This window comes from Coptis chinensis, chromosome 3, assembly GCF_015680905.1.
Source record: "Coptis chinensis isolate HL-2020 chromosome 3, ASM1568090v1, whole genome shotgun sequence".
Taxonomy (NCBI): Eukaryota; Viridiplantae; Streptophyta; class Magnoliopsida; order Ranunculales; family Ranunculaceae; genus Coptis; species Coptis chinensis.
The window spans coordinates 83173007-83199035 of NC_141458.1; the positions used below are offsets into that span (position 1 = coordinate 83173007).

At 38.4% G+C, this 26029-nt stretch overlaps 1 long non-coding RNA gene and 1 pseudogene across 3 annotated transcripts; both read right to left on the bottom strand.

The window, feature by feature from the left end:
• Positions 1-1927: 1927 nt before the first annotated feature.
• Positions 1928-23954, bottom strand: LOC147511156 (uncharacterized). Of its 3 annotated transcripts, none has more exons than XR_015219217.1 (6): positions 23887-23954; positions 22987-23080; positions 22806-22874; positions 3957-4014; positions 3526-3838; positions 1928-2531 (listed from the first exon to the last, which is right to left on the bottom strand). It is a non-coding gene; the product is annotated as an uncharacterized LOC147511156 (long non-coding RNA). The 3 variants fall into 3 exon arrangements; XR_015219215.1 differs by lacking the exon at positions 23887-23954 and adding an exon at positions 23750-23805; XR_015219216.1 differs by lacking the exons at positions 3957-4014; positions 23887-23954 and adding an exon at positions 23750-23805 and having other exon boundaries at positions 3526-3576.
• An 887-nt stretch (positions 23955-24841) lies between these two features.
• On the bottom strand, positions 24842-25824 carry LOC147511157 (proteasome subunit beta type-7-A pseudogene; annotated as a pseudogene).
• Between the last annotated feature and the right edge of the window lie 205 nt (positions 25825-26029).

Sequence of the window (26029 nt, forward strand, 5' to 3'; positions counted from 1 at the left end):
ATAATATAATATATGCACTTTTGTAATTGATTTAATGATATGTATATAAGTCATACATAAAGCAAAATCCAACCTAACAACATAGTTAAGTATTAAAAATGTAGATATTTTAAGAATATCATCTCTTCCACCATCTCTATCTATTTTTTTCTAAAAGATATAAGAATTAGTTTTGTATACTTATATACATATCATTAAAATCAATTACAAAAAAAAAAAAAAAAAAAAAAAAAAAAAAAAAAAAAAATTACAAAAAATAGTAAACTAGTGAAGTATAATTAGATCGGGCCCGAATCCGCCCTCATTTGGCCCTCAAAATGAGGGGCGAGGGCGGTTAAGGGCTTGAGTTTTCATGCTTGACCCTACTCGACCCGCCCCTCAATATCAAATAGGGCTGGGAAATCGCCCTCAATCATGAGGGGCTTTTATGGTTTGAGGGCGGGCTAGCCCGGCCCGGCCCTTTTATCACCCCTACCTAATAGTCATGATTAGAGATATTGAGCAAATTCAACTACCATTACAAAACAACAAGAACTGTTAAACATCCCATAGTTGTCATTGTCATTGTCATTACTTTGGCACATCAACGTCAGTCGTCCTGCACAGACTGACCTATACACATGAAACCGACGTTATAACTAGAGTTTAAAACTTTAAACCATATTAACAACCAGTTCACTCTAAAATCACCAGTTTATAAAACGAGGCACAAGACAGCATACAGCGTGTGCATATATATATATATATATATATATATATATAGTAAGTGTAACAAAAGGCATACAATATATAGCAAGTGTAACAACAAGCAGACATGGTAAGTGTAACAAAAGGCATACAAAATATAGCAAGTGTAACAACAAGCAGACATACTCACACCATAGTACAAAATATCGGGATATGGCAAAATATCGACCTCTGATTTATAGATATGTATCGTGGATATATCCCCCTATGTGGGGATATATTACATTTTGGTATTTGTAAATATCGTGGATATATCGAGATATATCGAAATATAAATATCGACAAATATCCATAGACTATGTGTAGATATTTCTGACTGCAAATATCATAGATATATCGCGATATATCGACAAATATCGATAAATATCCACAAATATCGACAAATATCGACAAATATTTATATTTTCTTGAATGTGGTCATTATAAATGTTGAATTTGATCAGTCCTTACAAGTGTGAATAATAGAGAAGATTGTGATGGGTCGAGTTTTGACTGAGCTCGCTTTGGGACGAGCTGCCTACATATCAAGATTTTGTGATGAACTTGAGTCAAGTCAGACATTGATCCCCCCTTTCCTCTGTCAGCTCAAGTCCTTGTCTTGATGAGAATAAATGAGCTTTTAGCCAGTGTATTTATAAGCGCGACTGATGCTACGACTTTAACTAACACAGCTACGTTGAGCGTTACTACCCGTTGTGTGCATGTGCCAGGTTGTCACCTCGTTCTAGACGAGGTGTTATGTTGTAACGATCTATCATGAGTCCTGGAGGTTATCACCTCGTTCTAGACAAGGTGTTATATTATAACGATCTTCCATGAGTTTTCCTGATTCGTGTTGAACACATGCATAATATATATAAATATATTATTTCCTCACAGTCATACTTTTAATATAAATTACTCTCTAATAATCAAAAATACACCTCAGAATTCCTACATATTACATTGACTTTTCATTCTTTAACAATGAATCTTGAATTTTTTTTCTACATATTACAATACTTGTTGCACTTGCACTGAGCGTTCAATCATATAAGCATCTATTAGATCTTTTGTTGTGATTGAATCCATGATGAGAGCGTGAAGGCACAGTAACCCCGATGTCCATAGATGCCTGCCTCTATAGAGTCTATCCAACACTCTAACGCCTTCGTGAGACGACCAACACAACTCAATCCACTTCATCAGTTGTCAATATGACGTGTTCAATTACATCACTTGCCAAAACTATGCTCCCACTAGTATCCTCCCCATCACTGCCATAAACCGCATCCATCATCTTGATCAGGCAATCTACAACATATTGTAGCCCTTTGGTTGAAGCCAGGATTTTACATCCTTCAATGGAGGTTGTTATTTGGGACAATAGAGGAAGCATAAATAAAACAGAATAGAATGGTCTTGGTTCGTCCTCACCCTTGATGGAAAGAAGGTACTCGAGAAGATCCAGAGCCTTTAGCATGCAGCATGCAGGCAAAGGGTGATTCCACCAAGTACTTCCCAACAAACAACACTGAATCAAGAAGATCCTCTCCTTTTCTATGATCATGATCCTTTTCCTCTTGCAAGAACTCTAGAACCTTACCCATCGTCTCGTTCGGACCATTGACCATCATTATTCCCATGCTTTTATCAATATAACTCTCATTGATTTCAGACACGTTTTCTGCTGAGACCGATTTCATCATCTTTTCTGTTGAGACTAATTTCATCATCTTTTCTTATGATGATTCCTTCACGTATGAATCTTCAGCACAGATGCGCGCACACAAGAACAACTAGCCCTAGCATTTCCAAAGAGATAAGAGATAAGAGAACGAAGATAACAATAAAACAGTCATTGAATACCAAAGACACGTGGCATCTTTAATTATTACAAAACTCTGGACGTGATATAGACCAACTAAGCAAAACCTAAACTACACAGAGACAGAAAAATCTTACAAAAATTTCGGCAGAGTTTCCTCTGTATTTTCGATATTTCATAAATTTAAATCCTGTCATAACCTTCAAATCCAATAAAACTACACCCAACTACTAAAAGAAATACTGATTCGCAGAACCGGCTACTTAACCATCTCGACTAGTGCCAGTTAAGTCAAGTAACCAATCCTCGAATCAAAAAAATCCTACAAAAATTTCGGCAGAATTTCCTCTGTATTTTCAACATTTCATTAACTTAAATCCTGTCATAACTTGGAAATCCAATAAAACTACACCCAACTACTAAAAGATATACTGATTCGTAGAACCGGTTACTTAACCATCTCGACTAGTGCCAGTTAAGTCAAGTAACCAACCCTCGAATCAAATATCGACAAATTCAAGCTAACTAGAGGAAGGAACAGCTTGGTTCAAATTCACATCGAGGGCTCAAAGTAGAGGAATAAAATTTCAAAATTGTTACGACTTTCTACTTATCTTTGATTTCCACAATTCCAAACACATATGAAATGATAAACTAGCTAGATTAAGAATTGAAGAAAGCAAGTCAAATAAGTGAATAACATATGTGAGCTGGAAAGGTAATTCTTTCAAGACAAGCTATAGATTTTAAGAAACAAACCTATAGATTTCAAGATAGCTACTCTTAGAAGTTAAAATAAGGTTGATAAGCTAATAGAATCTTTAAGGGATAAGCAAGTAACAGGGGCATCAATCAAGAGCAACAAGATTCAATGCGATTACTAAAATCAGGATAACTACAAATTATAAGACCTTTGGTTACAGGTTGTGAACAGAGTCATAATTACACAACGAGTAAGCATCTTCATTCACCACTTAGCTCGAGAAACATAAGCTAGTATGAACTTGCAGCAGTTTACTTCTCTGAGGTGGAAAAGTTGGTTCACAGTATCAAAAAGTGGAGAGATGCTATGTTGTTGAAAGCGTACAGTGCGTCAAGAAATTCAAAAAGATGCAATTGTAACTAAGAAATAAGCAAGCCCAACACTACATTAAGAAGAAAACATATGAAATTGAAGGATATAAATATCAGCTCCAAGAACCAGATCAAATCCCCCTGGATACTGATCTGAAATTTGTTTTATATGATTGTCATCTCCCTATTCTAGCTTCTCTGCTGCCAATCCTAAGTACAAGTGTCCATCAAAGACAAAGCTTATCAATATAGCTTCTTTTTGTTACTAGACACTCGACTTAATTAAAACAAATAAAACCCCATAGGAAGATTATTGTTTTCTCCTTACCAGAACAATTACTACGGCATTCCGAAGCTGCATGGAGCTCTACATTTTTCTTCAAGATCTAAGTGGCTCACCAAAAACATAACAATTACAACTAATCCATAGACATAAAGAACTCACAAAACATAGTGATATTTTGTACTATGACTCAAACTTTATTCAAAACCAACAGAGAGGCTGACACTCCAAACCATTAAACATGATAAAAAACTGACAGCCAATACAAAAACACTTTAACTTTATTCCAAACCAACAGAGGCTGACACTCCAAACCATTACAAAGAAGATTACTGCCAGAATGATTTGCGACCTTCTTGTATGCCTTTGACACCATGTAATGCCGATTCAAAAAGAAAATCATTACAATACTGGTTCCAAGTGAGGGTTTGGCCGAACTAATTCTTAAAGTTTTCCACGTACAAGTCATACGCTGACTGATCCAAGTTCTTGCCACACAATTGAAGGTAACCAATAATCGGATACCCAGTTTCCTCAACAACGGGTCAACTCGAAGGTTCCCATATAGTTCCCCATGTAGGTGGAGGCATGTCCACACTATGGTCCGAGAATAGCTGAACATCTTCCATACTTTGGTCCCTTTCATTCCGTCCTCCATAAGAATGACGAGGAGGTGCATATTGTTCTGAAGGTAGCACAAATGTAGATTCAGTAGAATACTCACGAGATGGAGCATTCCAATCTCCATAAGACTGAGGGGACGCATATTGTTCCGAAGAAGTAGCATAGGTGGAAGCAGTAGAGTATGCTTGAGGATCATTCCAATTCCCATAATATTGAGAACGTGAATATTCTTCTGGAGGATTCGCATATGAAGAGTCTGTAGAATATTCAACCATATTTGAACCAGTAGAAGAATATCCATAAGGCTGATCGTAAGAAAACAATCCTCCAAATTGGCCCGCCAACGAGTCCACAGACATCTCGACCCCAGTAGACGACCCTTGCCCATAAAAACAATTGCTGGAGTCCGTGCTCTGTGTAGGATCTGCTCTCCTTTGTCGACCTTTTCTTTGACGAGATCCTCGTTGGGCGGAAGCACCATGGTCAGAGTCTTGAGTTGCATGGTCAAACCCATCCTCTTCAGTAAAGTATACTCCTCTATTATCATGGCACTGTAAGGAACCACCAGTTGCTTGTTGAGACCCAACAACAGTGCATCCACCCCTACCACTTGGTGGGCGCTGTGAGGACCCACCCCTTGATTGTTGTGAGGATCCACCCCTTGATTGCTGCATTGAGGACCCACCCCTTGACTGTTGTGACCTTGGTGATGTCACCCGTTGTGACCCAACACCACCACTAATGGAAACTTTAGGTTGTTGTGACTGAACCCCATCATTACCATCAAAACTTGGAGGACCACCACCACCTACTCGACTCGGACCACTGCCATCTCCACGACCACCACTGCCTCCTCGACTTTGACCACTAGCATGAACTTGAGCATGATCATCATCAAAACCAGAGGGACCACCACCACCTACTCGACTCGGACCACTACCATCTCCACGACCACCACCACCTCCTCGAGTTGGACCACTGGCACGAACCTGAGCATGATCATCATCACAACCAGGAGGACCACCACCACCTACTCGACTCGGACCACTACCATCTCCACGACCACCACCACCTCCTCGACTAGGCCCACTAGCACGAACTTGAGCATGATCATGATCATCATCATCGCTATCGTTATCGTCATCAACAACATTGTAAGCATTATCGTGCTCCCCATCACTAAGCATTCTCCATGCATCAGGATCATAATATGTTTCACCATCAAGTTGAGTGTCATTAGGAGATTGAGCTGCTTCAAAGTTATCCTCAAGATTGGGATTCGGAACAGGTTCCCAATTTCCATCTATTGGCACACCAGATTGCTCTGCAATGTATGAATTAGGACGACCACTTTCATCTAATAATGCCTCAGGGGTTCTCTCTCTATCATCGATCCAATCAAAAATAGGACAGTCTGAGTCATTATCGACTGGGTACAATAATGTGAGGTCCAAGATCTTCTTCTCTTCTTCAAATTGGTTCTTTAGTTGGACATGCTTGCTGATAAGAGCCCAAAACTGTAGTTTTAACCCTTTAACAGTCATACTTTTGGACCAATTATGTGAGTAATAATTAAGAGTTAACACTGATTACGTGTTTTTATGTATTTCAGGCTTCAAAGTCCATTATGTGCAGAAATGTGCCACTTTAGTGAGATAAAGGAGAAAAGGTCGGTTACTAAGGAGTTCCGTGATTAAAGGCCAAGATTCAAGAAGATAAAGCCTTCCTAAAGCCCGGGTCAAAAGCTGAAAAGTCGACCGCGGGCTGAAACAAAGATACAAGTCGTGAGAACTTCCGAAAGCCGTATCTTTGGACTCAGACCTCGGAATTGTGCCTACCTTATGTCAAAACGACCGGCTCGGAAAGAGCTTTCCAATAGTCTAAGCCTTGACCCAATCAGAGGAGCAGAAGTGGACGAAAAGTCTGTGGAAACCAACTGCAGCTGAAGAAGCCTTTTTGGACTGAAAGAATTGGGTTTTGGGCTTGATTCTCTGGCCCAAAACATGGCTCCAAGCCCATGCACGATTTTTGGATCTGAAAGTATAAAAACCAAAGTTTAGCTCTTTGTTAAGGGTAGCTAGTTAGACCTAAAATAATATAGATAATTCTAGATCTGTTTTCATTAATTAAATTAAGCTTTAGTTCCATTTTAAATTCTTGTTTTAGATTAAGTCTATGAATCATTGTTCTTGATTGATTAGATAAATAAAATAGTTGTTTTCACAATTTCGAATTGTGTTATTTCAATTTATAGATCTGATTTTAATTCTTGTTGATTATCATTTCCGTAGTTTAAATAGATTAAACCATTGTTAGTTAATTTAGTTAAGTTAAATTTTAATATGATGGGTAGTTATAATGAAATGGGAAATTATGGTTTGATGACTCAAGGCTAAAACCTCCATTAGAGGGGTTGATGAAGCCTTAATGAAAACTTAGTGGTATAGTGTAGAAACATTGTAGAATCTATTCCAATCTAGAAGGTCGTGATTAAGCCATGAGAATGGGTGGGCGACCTCACATGCTAGTTAGTGAAATGCCATGAACACTAGGGATTAGAACTTCGAATTTCTTGTCGTTGAGAATGTAAGAATCGAGATACAAGAATCTATGTTAGGCTATTAAGTTGGATTCGAGGTGGATTCAATTCCCTCTAATCCTTTATCTAGATTCAAGCACAATCATATTTCCATAGCATTAAGTAGTTAAATTCAAGTAATCAAATTCAGTAAGTATCGTAGTATATCACCTTAAGTAAAAGCTCTCATTGACTTAAGACCGACTAATTAGATTAGAAAACAATTACATGCTAGAGCACTAGGAGTGGAACAATTCGTTACTCCACTCTATTTCTATAGACTTGAGAGTAGGAAACTTTGATAAATATAAGCATCTTAAGATAGTTTTAGTTTACTTACGTTTTGAGTTTCATCGTTCATTTTGTAGGTAGACTATTCATTTTAACTTTTATCAAATGGCGCCGCTGCCATCTTAGTTGCACTTTAGCATTGTTTTCATAGTAGAATTAGTCATTTTAAGTCCCATTAAACCCACCCACCCTTGTTTGATTCATACTCGTGGGTTATTCGTTTCAGCGTTGAAAAATTCTGGGAAAAATTACATTACACGGAGCGCTTATATAAAGGCGCCTATAAGGAGCTAGCGCTACTTTGGATAGTCTGGACTTTGAGCGCGACCCGCCCTCTTACCAAACGCGACCAGCGTTCCGTGTTGGACTAGGAGCGACCGCGCCTCTCCGAAGCAGCTCGCCACTAAAGCAAAATTTTTTGCGGATTTCTACGAGTTTGTTTGAACCCGATTTTTAAGTTTTTCAGTGTTCTAACTTGTTATTTACACTGAACACGCGTAAACAAGACGCTATTCATAAGCGAAGCAAGGACGCTTTCAGGTATTCCTTTCTTCCATACCTCGCATCTCCAGTTAGAGGTTCATACTAATATATCAAGATTGTTTGGGTTGTTTTCGTGTTTAGACTTAGACTTGCATGAGATTAAGGTCTGGTCGGAGAAAAACACCGAACGTAATTAACCGTCAACAAACAAACATATCGAGTATACCAATCATAACACCTCTAACTACTATTCCACCAACCATACCTGACATAATGGGTGAAGAAAGAGAGACTCCTCTCCGACTTCTACAAAGCTTTGAGCGATAGCCCTAAATCTTGCATCGTTCTAGCAGACCCAATGGGGGATTTTCGAATCCCCCCAAACATATTTAATTTGTTACCCGTTTTCCATGGTTTAGGCCATGAAAAACCTTACCAACACATGCGTCGGATTGAACAAGTCCTTACAACATTCCATCATCCTACGGTTGGTGCGGAACAAATTAAACCGGGGTATTTCCCTTCACCTTAGCCGATAAAGGCGTCTTGGTTAAGCGCCCAAGCGCTAACTCTGTGGACTTCGTGGGCTAAACTTGTTCACTATTTATGGAACATTTTTACCCACCCCTAAAGACGGATGAAATGCTTTCCAAGATTCATTTCTTCCGGCCGGAACCCTCATGAATCATTTTAAAGGCTTGGAATCGTTCACCGATCTGCTAATAGAGTGTCCACACCATAACCTAGCAAAGACACGTTAGTTCATGCCTTTTTCAAAGGACTTCAACATCACCATAAAGAAGTCCTTGACATAATGAATGGGGGTAGTTTCCTAAGTAAAGGAGCCTCGAGGCTTATAAATTTTTAGAAGAACAAACTAAACGCAATAACAATTGGGGGGGGAGTGATGATATCCCCGCTCTGCTAGTTCTTCTTCAACGATTAAGGCGCCCGGTATGTTTTTGAGATGAAACCCGACCTTAACTTAAAAATTTAATCGAATCTCTAACTAAAAAAGTAGAGGCTATTTCTATTCAACAAAAGCCTATTCCCATCATGAATGTCAACTCCAACCCATGTAATTTCTGTTTGAGTCCTGAGCACCCTGACTCTATTGTCCTCCTCGCCTATGAAACAACAACAATTAGAGCAAGATAATGTTTGCTCCATTAATAACTATCCTATTCCTAATGCCCCATGGAGACAACATCCCAACTTTAGTTGGCGAAACAATCAACAAGTTACAACTCGTGGTTTTAATAACCAAAATGTTAGGCAAACAAACAACTATAATCAAGCTCCAACTAGGCAAGGACAGGGACAAGGTCGGGAAATTATAATAATTATAACAACCAAAGCGCCAAACCACGACAAGGTGTAGCACAAGGTCAGAATAATTATAATAATTATAATACCAATAGAGGTATCGTTCGGTTAACAATAGTAACTATCAAAACCCACCCATAAATAATCAACGTGAGATAGTTCCAATTCGCACCACCTGACTACTACACCTACACAACCGGACCGTATCGGCGCTTTATACTGAGGTTACCCAACAACTTTTCCAATCAATGACTCAATCAAACCAACAGATATTACAATCCATAAATCGGGGCATACAACAGTTAGCCCAAGAGAAAGCCCTCCAACCAAAAGGCGTTTCGGGACAAAAAGCGATACCAAACCCTAAAACAACAAACCACGCCTTTGAGGTAAAACGTAATACTAGTACGGAAACGACAATAGTAGGTGACCTAAATACCATCACCACTCTCCGCTCTGGAAAAGTGGTTGATAACAAAGTAACTATGCCTATAGTTACCCCATCAGTCCTCCCTACACCGGATATCGAACTAGATACTGAAATAGAAACCAAGAACCTACCACCGTAGAGGTACCGGTTAAACCACAACCTAAGAAACGAAAGCCAAGGTTACACATCAAGTCGAGCCATACGCTAAATATAGAAGCGAAACCACCATTCCCTCAAAAATTAGCCATGCTAACCGGGGATACCAACCGAGGAGATTAGGAACGTTTTCAAAAATCTAACGATAAACCTTCCTTTTCTCGAAGCTATTAAAAAGCTACCTAATCACGCTAAGTTTCTTAAAGAGTTGTGCACTACTAGGCGTAAGACCAACATACCGAAAGACGCCTTTTTAACTGAACAATTTCCAACTTTATCCGAAAATAATGGAATTGTTAAGTACAAGGACCCTGGTCATCCTACTGTAAAATGCACCTTAGGAGATTCCCACACGACGACCGCTTTATTAGACCTGGGGGCGAGTGTTAACTTACTCCCGTATTACTTGTATAAACAAATAGGTCTACAGAAATGCAACCTACAAAAATAGCGTTGCAATTAGCGGACGGGTCTATTAAGTATCCTAAGGGTGTAGTGGAAAAACGTGCTTGTTAAGGTTCAATTTCTACTATCTTGCGGATTTTGTTATCCTCGATACGAAATTCGCTAATGACTCAGACCGATCATCTTAGAAAGCCCTTTTTAGCAACTACCAATGCACTTATTAATTGCCGCGATGGTAAGATATCCTTATCTTTTGGCCATCTCACGGTTGAGGTAAATGTTTTTAAAATGATGAAACAGTTACCAGATTAGATCTATAGATGGGGAGGTTAGCATGATCGAGCTTAGCTCAAGATTATTTTAACAACACGTTTCACGAAAACAATATGTACAAATTCCTTTCTTTTGGAAAGTCAGATTTTGTAAATGACTCCTACTTAGAGGAAGTCAACACCATCCTTGAGTCCACACTAATTGTAGACGCCGGTTTGCTCCACATATTGAGTATGAAGACTTGCTACCTAAGCAAGTATTCATTATGCAAAATGAGGACCCCGACGAAAAACATCTATTGATTTTCCTCCCACCCCAGTGCTTAAACCCCTTCCCCCAGAGTTAAAATATATTCAACTCGATCCGGATGGTAGTCATCCGGTAATTATATCTTCTCTGTTATCTATGGATGAAGAGACACGTTTAATCCGGGTGATTAGGGAACATCGGTCTGCGATTGGTTGGTCCCTAGCTGACATTAAGGGGAATTGACCCTAGTGTTTGCACTCATCATTATCCATTTGGAGGATAACGAAGACTTTCTCATGAACCTCGGTACGTCGCTTGAACCCCGCCATGAAAGAGGTGGTTAGGGAAGAAGTCTTACGATTACTACGATCGATGGGGTATCATATACCCCATCTCGATAGCGAATGGGTAAGCCCCATTCATGTAGTTCCTAAGAAATCGGGGAGTTACCATGGTTAAGTAGCGGAAAGGGGTGACTATGTTGTCACCTGGTCCTATGAAATGGAGGATCGTATTGATTACAGACGTTTAAATGCTATGACATGAAAGGATCACTTTCCTTTACCTTTTATAGATCAAATGCTCGAACGCCTAGCTGGTCATGCTTTTTATTATTTTCTGGATGGCTACTCAAGCTATTTTCAGATTATTATTGATATTGATGACCAAGAAAAGACTACCTTCACATGTCCCCTTGGAACGTATGTCTATAAACGAATGCCTTTTGGCCTTTGTAATGCTCCTGGAACCTTCTAGCGGTGTATACTTCATATATTTAGTGACATGGTAGAGCGCTTTATGGAAGTTTTCATGGATGATTTTTCTATCTATGGAGACTCCTTCCCGCGCATCGTTTGTCTAACCTTTGTCTAAGGTTTTGACAAGGTGTGAAGAAAAGAAAAGCCTTCGTTTTAAAACTGGAAAAGTGTCATTTCATGGTGAAAAAGGGCATAGTACTAGGTCACATTGTATCTAGTGATGGCATCGAAGTGGATAAGGCCAAACTAGATAAGATAGCAATTCTACCTAAACCATGGACTGTCCGTGATATTGGAGCATTTCTAGGCCATGCAGGTTTTTATAGGCGATTTATTAAAGACTTCTCGAAAATAGCTAGGCCTTTAACTAATCTGCTTTTGAAAGATGCAATCTTTGATTTTAATTTTAACCGTAAGCAGGTTTTGAAACTTTAAAAGCATGCCTAACCTCTGCACCAATTATACAGACCTCCCGATTGGTCTAAAACCTTTCGAACTCATGTGTGATGCTAGTGATTATGCGGTTAGTGCGATCTTGGGACAAAAACTAGATAATAAGTCCACTGTCATTTATTATGCTAGTAAAACATTAAACGATGCTCAACAAAAATTATTCAACTACAGAAAAAAAAGAATTCTTAGCCGTCATTTATGCTTTAGATAAGTTTAGATCCTTATTTGGTTGGTTCTAAAACTTTAGTTTACACGGACCATGCAGCCCTTAAAGTACCTTCTTGCAAAGAAGGATGCTAAGCAGAGATTAATCCGATGGATCCTTCTCCTACAAGAGTTCACATTAGAAATAAAGGACAAAAGAGGGGTCGAAAACGTAGTTGCCGACCACTTATCTAGACTCACAAACGACGATCAGACTGATTCTGAGTCCATACCGGACTCTTTTCCTGATGAGCATCTGTATGCCATTTTTTCAGCACCATGGTATGCTGACATTGTAAATTATCTAGCGGCTGATGTTATGCCTTATAATTGGTCAAGAAATGAACGTAAGAAGTTTTTGGCCAGAGTTAAGTTATACTACTGGGATGAGCCCTACCTTTTTAAGTATTGTGTGGATCAGATTATTCGTCGTTGTATTCCCCAGTGGGAATACAATGAAGTTCTATCGTTCTGCCATGACAAAGAGTGTGGTGGCCATTTTAGTGGGATGAAAACAGCCGCTAAAGTTCTTCAATGTGGATTTTATTGGCCTACCCTTTTTAAGGATGCCCAAGTGCATTGCAAGACGTGTATTCGTTGCCAACAACTTGGGTGAATCACGAAACGTAATATGATGCCATTAAATCCAATCTTGATCGTAGAAATTTTTGACGTTTGGGGCATTGATTTCATGGGTCCTTTCCCGGTTTCCCACGGTTTCATTTATATTCTAGTTGCCGTGGACTACGTGTATAAATAGATAGAGGCCCTAGCTTGCCGTAGCAATGACCATAAGACCGTTGTATTTTTTATTAAAGAATATATTTTCTGTCGGTTTGGCATTCCTAAAGCCATCATTAGTGATGGTGGAACACATTTTTGCAACAGAGTTGTTGCATCCCTAGTGAAAAAGTATGGAGTTACACACAAAGTAGCAACTCCTTATCATCCACAAACTAGCGGACAAGTAAAAGTTTCTAATAGGGAAATCAAAAAGATTTTAGAAACAATCAGAACCCCCGATAGGAAAGACCGGTCAAAGCCTCTATCGGATGCCTTATGGCGATATATAACTGCTTTCAAAACTCCTATAGGTATATCTCCCTTTAGACTTGTATTTGGGAAACCATGTCATTTGCCCGTTGAATTAGAGCACCATGCTCTGTGGGCTATAAAAAGCCTTAACTTCAATATTGATGAGGCAGGTGTCAAACGCAAGTTGCAATTGAATGAGCTTGAAGAAATCCGTAGCGATTCGTACGATCTCGCGAAGGATTATAAAGCTAACATGAAACGTGTTCATGATAAGCATATCTTGCGCAAAGAGTTTGTGGTCGGTCAAAAGGTTTTGCTTTACAACTCCCGTCTACATGTTTTCCCAGGCAAACTAAAAACCCGTTGGTCTGGCCCTTTTCTAGTTACTGAAGTCACCCCTTACGGGGCAATTACCTTGGTAAATCCAAATGACAATAGTACCTTTCAAGTTAATGGTCAACGGTTAAAACATTTTCATGAACTTCTGTCCCCTGATGTAGAGGAAGTCCTTTTACAGGACCCTGTCTATGAAGACTGACCCTTGACATTTGGTGTACTTACTTTCATTTCCATATACTGATAAGTGCACCATTCAGTAACCGGGCCCTCCCCTATGGAGTGTGTGGCTGTAAGTACCGGATCCTAAGTCCACAGTTCACATAATTCACGTTTTCCACTTTTGCATGTTTTCTCGGTTTTTGAGTCATGTTCCTCTATGAAGTGAATTATGTATTTATTGTTTTCGTGTTTCTTATAATAAACAAATAAAATTAAAATTAAAATTCTTAAAATCATAGAAATAGCAATCCAACAAGTCTTGGGAATCTGACTTTAAACGACCCACGTTGTAAACAAATTTTGTGTTTAAAAATTTGTTTGGGGGTGGGCAGTCGATCTTTCCATCGGGATTGCTCGAACTTTCCATTGGTTTTGTTTAGGCCCATTAGTTCAATTGGGTTGACGTAATCTAAACTTAGATTTCCTTCGTTCGCATAACTTACGTCACACACGCACTTCGAGGCGTTCTTCCACCCTCTTATACGTCACCCATGGTTGGAATTGAGTGTTTTATGGATCATTGGATTGGAAATTCTCTACTGATCATTTCCATAACTCATTCGCCAAAATCGGGCCAGTAACGAAGCGGCAAATTAAGTTTGAAATTGTGCGAAAAATCGGAAAATTTCGAAATTCAAACTGGGCTTGGGCCCAAACCGCACGCACGTTGCGCGTCTCCTTCCTTCCCAACCCACACGCATAGTGTTTCCACTTCAATCCCAAACTGCCGGTTACAAGTTTTGGAAACCAAAATAAAAAAAAATAAATAAAAAATAAATATAGAGAGAGGGAAGAAAACCTAACTACACCTACAACAAGGAAATCAAATCCACCTTAAATCTTCTCTAAACAATCATCACCACCAACCCAACTTCAAAAACACCCACCAATTACGGTTCCACCACCACCACCAACGCCACCAACGCCGTTTTAGTAGTTTTCTTCAAACTCGCCTCCCCACGTCTACAAACCATTAGTAGTCTAAGAAATTTCAATGGCGCTTACGACGTAGAATTTTGCCGGAAAACGTTTGCTTCCGATTTCGTTTCATTTTTTATGGCGGAGATGTTCAAGAGATATTGAACGGATTGTGGTACTCAACCGAGGAGTTCTATCACTATGATTTGGTAGAACAGTTTTATAAAAAGCGAGAATTGGAAGGGATATGATTTTCATAAAGTTAGGAGGAACGCGGAGAGAAGTAACGCCGGCGGTTGTTAGTAACTAACTATTAGGAATTACGCTTGAAGCAACCTAGTAACGACAATTCAGGGAACCCCATATACCGGAGTTCCCGCTTTGATGAAGGATACCGTCGTGGAGGGTGAATACAATCCGACATCCCATTCGTCCCGCCGGACCACCACGAGAACCAATCAACCGGGTCAGAGCTTCGGTGGATTGGTAGGAACGTCCTCGGGAAAGACAAAGTCAGTGATATCGGCCTGCAATGTCTACACGTTCTCTGGATTTTGCAAACAAAGAAGTATAATTTCTGCATCTTTGATTTAATGTTTAATGTGATTCGAGGAGTGGGGAAGAGTTTAACGCCTCTTCCCGTATTGATCACTAAGATCATGCTCTCCTTTAGAGCTGTCGCAAGATCTGCTCCTATTAAGATCAAATTGCATTCTAATGCAAGTATCTATATGGATTGCATCCAAGAGACTTGGCCGTTGTCTGAAGAAAAAATGGATGAGTCGGAGGATGAAAGGGAAGATATGACATGGATGGATGAAGATGCATTAGAGAAGTGTAATTCTAATGTAGAACGCATGCAAGTGTTGCAAAACTGCCTTGGTGTCGTTTATGGTATTTGTGGTGATATCCGAAATAGACGGATAGTAGTTCAAAAGAAGCAAGGAACCTTCGAGAGGAGATTTGAAATGCTCGAAGGGGTTACGGGCGATATCTTGTATAACACGAGACTATCCACCGTGAACAACAAACCCAATGCGATGCGCATACTTTCGATGCTTGAGATGGAAGCCCAACGCTTGTTCCGAATAGAGATGCTACGACGCGATGCCACCGTGGGAGGACTCTGTTTCAGCCGAGTCCGACAGGCATGAGTCGTCGCCAAAGGACGAGGGTTCAAGCCAATCTCCATCTCGGGGTCCATCATCATCACAAAACTAGGTGTTCACCCCATAAGTTGGAGTTCATTGTTATTTCATAATTTCGCTTTTATTAGAAGGATTTTAATTCAAGAGTTAAATTTAAATAGTAATGTGTTTATTTAATGTTGTTTGGATTTTTATTTTATTTTATTTTTAATATAATGGGTTATTTTCGAAAATTTTACTTGTTTTATCATTTATCCCACCTTCCGACTTGGTTGGGGGTGGAAATATTTAGACCGAGCATAAGTCGTTATATGATCATATATATGTTACGTTGTCTTGGAGGAAAGGTTGATAATTTGGCGATATCGGCATATCTATGACTTGTGTGGTGGTAGCATGAAATCTAGGAGAGTTTAGAAGTTACTATTCTAAATCCGAAAGATGAAAGATACCGGGATTTTTAGGAAATCATGAAAATGGCTTGTTTCGTTTTTCGGTTTTGGGAATTTTCCTATTTCGGAATTGCCTTCAAACAAATAGGGAACTTCCCATTCGATTTAGTTTTGGAAGCTCATAACCTATTTAAACTCCCTTCTTTCTACACTAACAAACCACAATACATTCCACCATCTAGAAGTTATGCATTTATTTCTACACGTGTAATTAAGGCATCTGTTAGGATATAAATATGTATAATATGCATTTATTTTCTAGTTAAAATTTTTTTAAAAAAAAAATTCAAAAATATAAATAAATAAGTTATGCTATACACTTAGGAATATTGGTATTGTTTTCTTTCTCCATGCTCTTAACAATCTAGAAGTCTCACGTAGCTTTTGCATCAGAATAATTGTTAGAAACTTAGGTTAATATATAGGTAATAATCTTTGCGTCTATCTATAAATATATTACATGAGTATCTATGATTGCTAGCAAGGTAAGTTTAAAATCTAGGCTAGAGTACTTATTCTACAAATCTGTGAGAATATAGCCTAAAGCCTTATATGAGCAAAACATTTGAGAAATGACACAAGAGAGAAGTAAAATCCGGATAGAGATATCACACGTCCACTTGCTTGATCACTATGCCATATCCTAAGCGAGAATTTAGGCCCTTTTTGGATCGATATAGCCAGAAATTCAAACCTATGAATTATTTTCCGCTAGTCGCCCCTCTGAGCCTTTCTTTAGCCTTCCATAAACCAAAATTCCTTTACCTTGTTACAAAAACAAAAACAAAATAAATAAATAAATAAATCAACCTACCCAATTTAGAATAAGTCTGAGAATAGAATGAGTGAAGAAAGAAGAAGAGAAAAACCTGTGTAAACAAAAATTAGTTAGTTGCTTCAGAAAAAGAAAAGAAGTTTCCATCCAAGGAAAAGAAAAAAAATAATATAGAAATAAATAAAAACTCCAATAAAAGGGAGTCAAAAGCCAAAGAAAAATAAAAATATGGCTAAGGATGGAAACAAAGTATAGAAGCAAAAGAAAATAACAAGGTTTTCTCTAAGTTACATAATATGAAGACTCTATTATCTCAGACTTGTCCTTTTGAATATCCATTTCCTTCCTTCTTAAACCATCTCCTAATCCCCGCAACACCTAATAAAGACCTCTAGCTCAATTAGGAATAGGTTAGTGTGATAGTAAGTGGCAGATGTGTTTGATCGACCCCGGCTTCCTTGTTGTCATTGAGATTGTAAGGTAAAGTGTGCCCACTGCAATAATTTGAGCAAATGAAACTTGAGTGAAAAAATCGAGTGGTTTTGTCTTGACATTTATGTGAGGACCTACTTAAGGACGCTATTCTGAGTTTTCATAAATGAACCTGCTAGGCATTTCATAGTATTACTCATAGTATATATATTTGTATCATAGATGATTGATTATTATGTATATATTAGTTTAGGTTTTTGACTTGGTTATTCTTATTCAATTGCTAGTGAGATGTATAGATAGTTGGGACATGAATGAGGAAAACAATAGTTTTATTTCTTAGTCGTTGTAGTATAGTTGAAGTTTGTGAGTACCTTCACTGAAAAACTCTCACGAGGCTATAACTCGTCCACTAGGAAATTCCTAGTGGTTTAAGGCCTTGTTGCATATGGTCAATGCAATCGCACTCAAATAAACGAGTAGATAGAACTCCATTTTTGGTCACTTATTCTAATTTCTCATCTTTGCTTGAGGACAAGCAAAATGCCGTTTTAGGGTGGTTTGATAAGAGCCCAAAACTGTAGTTTTAACCCTTTAACAGTCATACTTTTGGACCAATTATGTGAGTAATAATTAAGAGTTAACACTGACATTAGTTTTTATGCATTTCAGGCTTCAAAGTCCATTATGTGCAGAAATGTGCCACTTTAGTGAGATAAAGGAGAAAAGGTCGGTTACTAAGGAGTTCTGTGATTAAAGGCCAAGATTCAAGAAGATAAAGCCTTCCTAAAGCCCGGTCAAAAGCTGAAAAGTCGACACGGGCTGAAACAGCACACAAGTCAGCAGAACTTCCGAAAGCCGTATCTTTGGACTCAGACCTCGGAATTGGGCCTACCTTATGTCAAAACGACCGACTCGGAAAGAGCTTTCCAATGGTCTAAGCCTTGACCCAATCAGAGGAGCAGAAGTGGACGAAAAGTCTGTGGAAACCAACTGCAGCTGAAGAGGCCTTTTTGGACTGAAAGAATTGGGTTTTGGGCCTGATTCTCTGGCCCAAAACATGGCTCCAAGCCCATGCACGATTTTTGGATCTGAAAGTATAAAAACCAAAGTTTAGCTCTTTGTTAAGGATAGCTAGTTAGACCTAAAATAATATAGATAATTCTAGATCTGTTTTCATTAATTAAATTAAGCTTTAGTTCCATTTTAAATTTTTGTTTTAGATTAAGTCTTTGAATCATTGTTCTTGATTGATTAGATAAATAAAATAGTTGTTTTCGCAATTTCGAATTGTGTTATTTCAATTTATAGATCTGATTTTAATTCTTGTTGATTATCATTCCGTAGTTTAAATAGATTAAACCATTGTTAGTTAATTTAGTTAAGTTAGAATTTTAATATGATGGGTAGTTATAATGAAATGGGAAATGATGGTTTGATGACTCAAGGCTAAAACCTCCATTAGAGGGGTTGATAAAGCCTTGATGAAAACTTAGTGGTATAGTGTAGAAACATTGTAGAATCTATTCCAATCTAGAAGGTCGTGATTAAGCCATGAGAATGGGTGGACGACCTCACATGCTAGTTAGTACTTCGGTAAAATGCCATGAACACTAGGGATTAGAACTTCGAATTTCTTGCCGGGAGAACGTAAGAATCGAGATACAAGAATCTATGTTAGGCTATTAAGTTGGATTCGAGGTGGATTCAATTCCCTCTAATCCTTTATCTAGATTCAAGCACAATCATATTTCCATAGCATTCATAGTTAAATTCAAGTAATCAAATTCAGTAAGTATCGTAGTATATCACCTTAAGTAAAGCTCTCATTGACTTAAGACCGACTAATTAGATTAGAAAACAATTACATGCTAGAGCACTAGGAGTGGAACAAATTAAGTACTCCACTCTATTTCGATAGACTTGAGAGTAGGAAACTTTGATAAATATAAGCATCTTAAGATAGTTTTAGTTTACTTACGTTTTGAGTTTCATCGTTCATTTCGTAGGTAGACTATTCATATTAACATTTATCACTTGCTTTTCAGTCGAAGGTTGTAGTGGACAAAGACTCGATCCTCCAGTGACTCGGTTATCGAGTTACAACGTTTCGCCGAGTGTATGAATCCAAATGTGCTCCAATTCCTCTCACATCCAGATGATGAGGTAGTTTGTGAGAGGATCCGTATAGCTAACGTTTTCAAGTGGTCGACATAACCGTCTTCAACATTCATCCACCAATCAGCTGAGTCAATGACAAACAATGTAGACCATATTATATAATTTTGTATGGACTAAAACTAGAATAGGTCAGTTACAAGTTCGTAGTGGGTTAACAATGAAACTAACCCGGCATGACTTTGGTTCTTCCATATACAAGAATTGGCGCAGAGAATACCCCAGAAGCCTCTCGATAAGCTTTACATTCATTTAAGCAAGCCAATTGATCTGATAGGTTTGGGATCAATTGGTTAATGACTGTCTGCATTGCTGAGAGGAACTCCCCATTGTATGCAACATTTTCACTATCAGGGCCGTAAATTACGGCAGGATTAAGGTAGTATGCTACAAGCAAATTTGTAGCATATTAGCTTACAACAGTTATGGTACAATTAAATAAACCTCGAGTTAACAAAAATATTACCAGCTTTGTGTAATGGGTGCCCCAATTGGTTATTCCACCTCCTCTTAATGATTCCAACAATCCATTCAGGCGAGCGAATCTTCCTCCGAACTTGCTCAATTGTTATTTCTACCCATCTGTGTAAAAATGGCATGGTCGGTTTATCATCCCTATCCACCTTCCGCAATAAAACCACAATGGGTTCTAATACAGCTACAATCCCCTTCACATTCTACCAAAATTCTCGGTCGTTTATAATATCCTCTACCATCATCATCTGGACTATAGGATTATCATTCTTGATTTCAAGATATCCTTCGGAAGTAAACATTGACCAGAGCTTGTTCTTTTTCTTCAGCAAACTTTTCAATGCCACGTAATTACTAGCAAATCTAGTTGGACCAGCTCGGACTAAGTCTCCACTACACACTTCCCTCATAAGGGAAACAACTCGAGAGTGGTTATAAATGAAAGACGTGATATCCTTCGCCTGATCAAGGATTGCTTTCGTCGATGGGGCTCAAGAAAATTCTTTCAAGATAAGGTCTATAGAATGAGCCGCGCATGGGGTTTAGAAAAGGTTATACCCTATTGTACATGAAGTAGTTTAGTAGACAGTTCATACAAAAAACCTATTTGCAAAAGGAATCTAAAATGAGAGAATAAAACTTATTTGTAAGTATACCATTTTCTCTTGCAAGCATCTCTCCAGCTTTCTTAAAATTCGCCCCGTTGTCCGTTACAATCTGAACAACATTCTCCTTGCCAACCTTGTCAACAACACGTCTCATGTGTTTCAGTAAGTGGCGGTGATCTTTCTTGTGTTTCGATAGATCAACGGACGAATCAAAAGTCATGAGCCCATCACAATACACCATGAAGTTCATCAAGCATTGTCGCGTTGGACTAGTCCAGGAATCACACATAACAGTGACACCATATGTAGACCATTTTATTTTCATATGGTCAATATACAATTTACACTCTGCCTTAAGCTTCTGCAACTATGAATTTAGTAGTTGATAGGCTGAAGGAGGGGTCACTCTAAGACCGGCACGACATGCCTCATCGAACATCGGCTTGTAATACGGGTTGTTGGGCACTGCATTTGGAGACAAGTTTCCCCAAAGTACAAATCTAGCCACAGCTGTTCTAAACACCCCAGCTTTTGACTTACCGGTTGGCGTCATCTGGTGGACAGATGGTTGATTAACATCAGGCCTTCTCGGCGAATCAACATCAATAAGCTCGGGATGCCTAGTGCTCTTCGAACGGGAGAAGAAAGACATAAGACCTTTGCCTTTGCGAGAGCTTGTGCTTGGAACATTGGAGTTCTCTCTGGTTGGACCCCTCCTATCCCACGAGCCCGTCTCGCAGAACCTCTCGTACTCATCTCTAGATTGTTGCCGAGCCATCTCGAACTCGTTGTCATCCTCGTCTGAGTCTTCTCCAGGAGGGTGTGCATGCATGGCAGCTCTATAATGTTCTTGAGCTATGTTTTTTCCATTTCTCTTCTCAATTCCGGACTCAATTATTTGTCGGAACATGTCTCGAATTTCCTTTCCACACTTCAAACATTTCTCAACATTTTTGTTCCCTCCGCCAAGATGTACTTTCAGCCTTGTAATGCCACCTCCAAAATTAAAATTTTATCACGGTATTTTGCATCATGCCCGTTTTTATTTCGGGGGATCTGACAGATAAGCGTGGTCCCACCCGATATCAAATCCCTTTGGCATTTCTATCCTCATTTATCACAAACGAGAATAATTTAATATATAAATCAAACCAAAACATAATTAAATTTGATGATTCCTATTTAAAAATACATTGATCAAGTCAATGGTATGGTCCTATAACTCAAATTCCAATGTTGCCTTAATTGTCTCTAGCTCTTTTTTGTACATTTAATTCTAATAGTCAAGCATCAAAATATTAACAATATCAAACAATTACAGTCAAGTTAGAAACCGCATCCGGCTTGTGATCGAATTAACCAATCTTTAAACAAGTAGGAACTCTCAGATCACCCGTAGGTGCACCGTGTTCTGGAACCAAACTGTACTTTGAGTGATATCAAGAATATTCCAATGCTAACTGTGTACTTTTATTGATATTCCAATGTTGCCTTAAACGTGGTTTCGGGGCTTTTTTCCTACATCTAATTCTAATATTCATGCATCAACCAATGCTAATCATATCTTCCCTCAGACTTAGAAATAACGGTATAAATCATTTAGCCAATTTTACCATTGCATTATATTTTTAACACTAACTTGCTTGTTTATAAAACAAAATAGCTAAAAATGTTTTGACAGAGTTTCCTTTGTTTATTCAACTTTTTGACCACCTATATTATGCCTAAAATACTCATATAGTAAAATAATGAAAAAAAAAACAACAACAACAACAAAAAGACAAACATAAATTCTATAACTATCAGTTCATCCATAGAATCTAAATACCAAGTTAAATTACATTAGTCATTCAAATTAATTTAAAGTCATGCACAAATAAAATATAAAAAACATATAACCTGCACACTTGATAATTAAACCAAGAATAAATCCTAACACTACCTAATATACAAACCAAATGACTTTACCATGGCACACAACCAAAACATATCCCTTATATGCATACAAACACCCACAATTTCAGTTGTTGCAAAAACACAACAAGCAACAAATAAAAATAGTATACGAAATGGGTAGAAGTTTTACCTCAAGAGAATCAGAAGCCAACTCCACTACTACAAATCAAACTCCACTACTGCAAATCAAACTCCACTACTGCACCAACAATGAACAGGTTATTTGAATTATTCTTACTAATAAATGCTCGACTTTCTCACTCATAATACTAGAAAAATTGATATTTGCTGGAAAAAAAAACACGACGTACCTAGTGCGCAACAATCAAAAGTGGAGAAGAACAAACCACTGAGATAACACGAAGTACCTAGAGTGCAACAACTAAGTTTTCAGCTGTGCATATGCTGCAAAATAGAAAAACAAGCAACCACTGAAAACATACTTGTATTGCTAAAGTTTTTTAAATTGTTGTCTGACAATTGTTTTAAGGCTTCAGTATAATTTTCATCTCAATTACTATAATATGTTCACATATACCCCTTTGGATGTAGCTTGGTACACATCAATTCATGGAAGAGTTTGCTATACCCTCAAAGACAAGGACCAAAGATAGGTACAATCCTCTTCTAGATGATTTCAAGAATACAAAATATCTTATGATATACATAACTCAAATATAAAACCATCACTTAACATCACATTCTAAAAAAAAATTGGCAGAGTTTCCTTTGTATTTTCAACATTTCATAAATTTAAAACCTGTCATAACTTGCACACTTGATAATTAAACTAAGAATAAATCCTAACACTACCTAAATATACAAACCAAATGACTTTAATTACCATGGAAAACAACCAAAACATATACCTTATATACATGTTACCTTATAAAAACATTTATTAAGTACCTATGTTATTGCTTCTTTGACTTCTTTGACTGAATAGTATTTGGGTGTGCCTAGGAGAATCTTTGACTTCTTTGACTGAATAGTATTTGGGTAAATACCATTTAATGTTGTAACAAACAACTAAGAGTAAATAAAACTAGTATCCGAAATGGGTAGAAGTTTTACCTCAAGAGAATCAGAAGCCAACTCCACTACTACAAATCAATGTATGAAATGGTAACTTAAAACGGATAAATGTACAAAGTGTTACTCAATTTTTGTTTTCATTACAAGCAAAAACAAAGATAGGGTCATATATTAACCTCTTCTTCGGAAATGCGTCTCACTGCAATAATAGTTTCTTGGCCACCTCTATCCTGCAATGGGACTCAAATGATTTAAGATTAGTAGCACAAGATAGATGAAGCAAAAGCAGTCATTTAGGGAGCCGTGGAGAATTACAGTAGAATTGAAAAATATTTCTAATGGATCTCATTTAAAATATGCTTGCCAATAAAAAAATAAAAAAATTCCAATGACTAATCTATACTATCTACCAAAAAGCGCGATGTTCCTTATCGTCTTCTCGTCTTATTATATCATAAATGAAATTCATATCATATTTCATATAGCAAGCGATACTTGAACCCACCAAGCAAGATACGACCTTCTTTTATTTATAGTATCGCTTATCGTGGGACTGGAATAAGGCAGTTCAAACCGTCGCAGTAGCTTATCGTAGTTCCTTGTCCGCATATGCTTGACCTGCAAGTAGTGTAGTTGCTTATTTGTAGTGAATTAGGATAAGCGCGTTCTTCACACAAGATAGAAGGAAGCAGCAAAGCACCCGTAGAAACCAATGGGGCGTGATTGGTTGGGGGGGAAATATTCGAGGAGGAGTGGGGAGTCTCGATCGGCGAAGCACCAATAGCAATAGCCATAGGGAGCGAGATCCCGTTAAATAGCGTGATTCCGACCTCCGGTGCATGGACTCCCCGCCCTTCCGGTTCGAGAACAAATAGCCCCTATACCTATTCATTCCGCCAGATTCGAGGTTTATGCTTCTCCCGCCAGCACCACGCTTGATAGAGTAAAACCTCTCTGCCTCTAACTAAAGCCTGGAAAACTACTGCTTTTAAAGCCTTAAGCTAGAAAGTCCTGCCATCTATATTCAAAGGAGCACCCTTCTTTACAGTAACAGGAGACATTGCTCGTTCCCGTACTTAATCACACACAGGTTTCTCTGCTGTTTTATCGTGTGCTATTGTTTTTTTTAGAACATCACGTAATCAAGTGGTTATTTAAAATTCGTTGCAATGTTCAGCTTCATATATAAAAAGTCTTCGGGACCATACTCTAGTAAAGCATTTCTTTTCTCCTTGAAAGTCGGGGTTATTTCACTCTTCCATTTCATCTCCTTCTGCCAACACCAGGTTCGCCATCAACGGGATAATCCTAGTTGACAAAACCTCAGTTTTGACCCCTTGCAAAAGAGTAACCCTTTGAGCTGACATAAGTGCGAGGATTTGGCAACTAGTAATTCCTCAAGTAATCCGTCTTCCCCTTAGTTATCACGCAAACATCAACATTGCTACCACTTCCCAAATCATTAAAAATGCCTGCACATATTGCCTTGCAAACAAGCTTAATACCTTTATCTCTAGAAAGGCCTTTTTTGTAGTTTGACTCAAACATAGCCATTGCAGCCAAAGAACCCGAGCCCATTGTCGCATAAGGAAGTGTATCAGTCGACCCATGAGGATATATAGTATGCAAATGAGGTCCAGTAATATCAACTCCACCAAGTACCAAAGTAGCACTCACATGTCCTTGATAACCAAAAAGGTGAGTCTTTAATAGTGTAAAAGCTGTAACAACCCTCGACTCACGACCAGTTGCCTGGCGGTGTAACTGTAACTGCGAGCTGACCATGTATGTAACTGCCTCGGTATCAGCAGCAGTCCCAGCTCCACAACAATATATATTAGGTGCCATATAATGAATCTTCTCACAATTCTTATAAGCAACTATAGGTCCCTCAGTAGCTCTTGTATCTGCTCCAAGTATAATTCCATCCTGGAAAACTAGGCCGACGATAGTGGTACCGGTTTTGTGATAAGTTGGAGGTTTGAAACCAGATTTAGACATTAACATCTCATTTCTTCTACATAGATCGAAATTGAATCCACCTTGATCAATCGCTGCTGATACTTTCCCCATTTCTGTTTTTTAGTGTGGATCTCCGTGCGCTATTGTTAGCTAGCCGGTAAAGATATGGTTGAGTTGCGGCTAACGCCTTCTGCTCATTCCATTGTGTTTGATCAAACAAACACTACTATCACAGCGCCCCTTCACCCGAATTGTAGTAGTTTTAGTGTGCCCTAATGAATGGAAAAAATCTATTAACCTGGGCAACTCCTACTAGTTCGTTTAGTTTCTTCTTTATCGCTTGTCTGAACCCAAAAG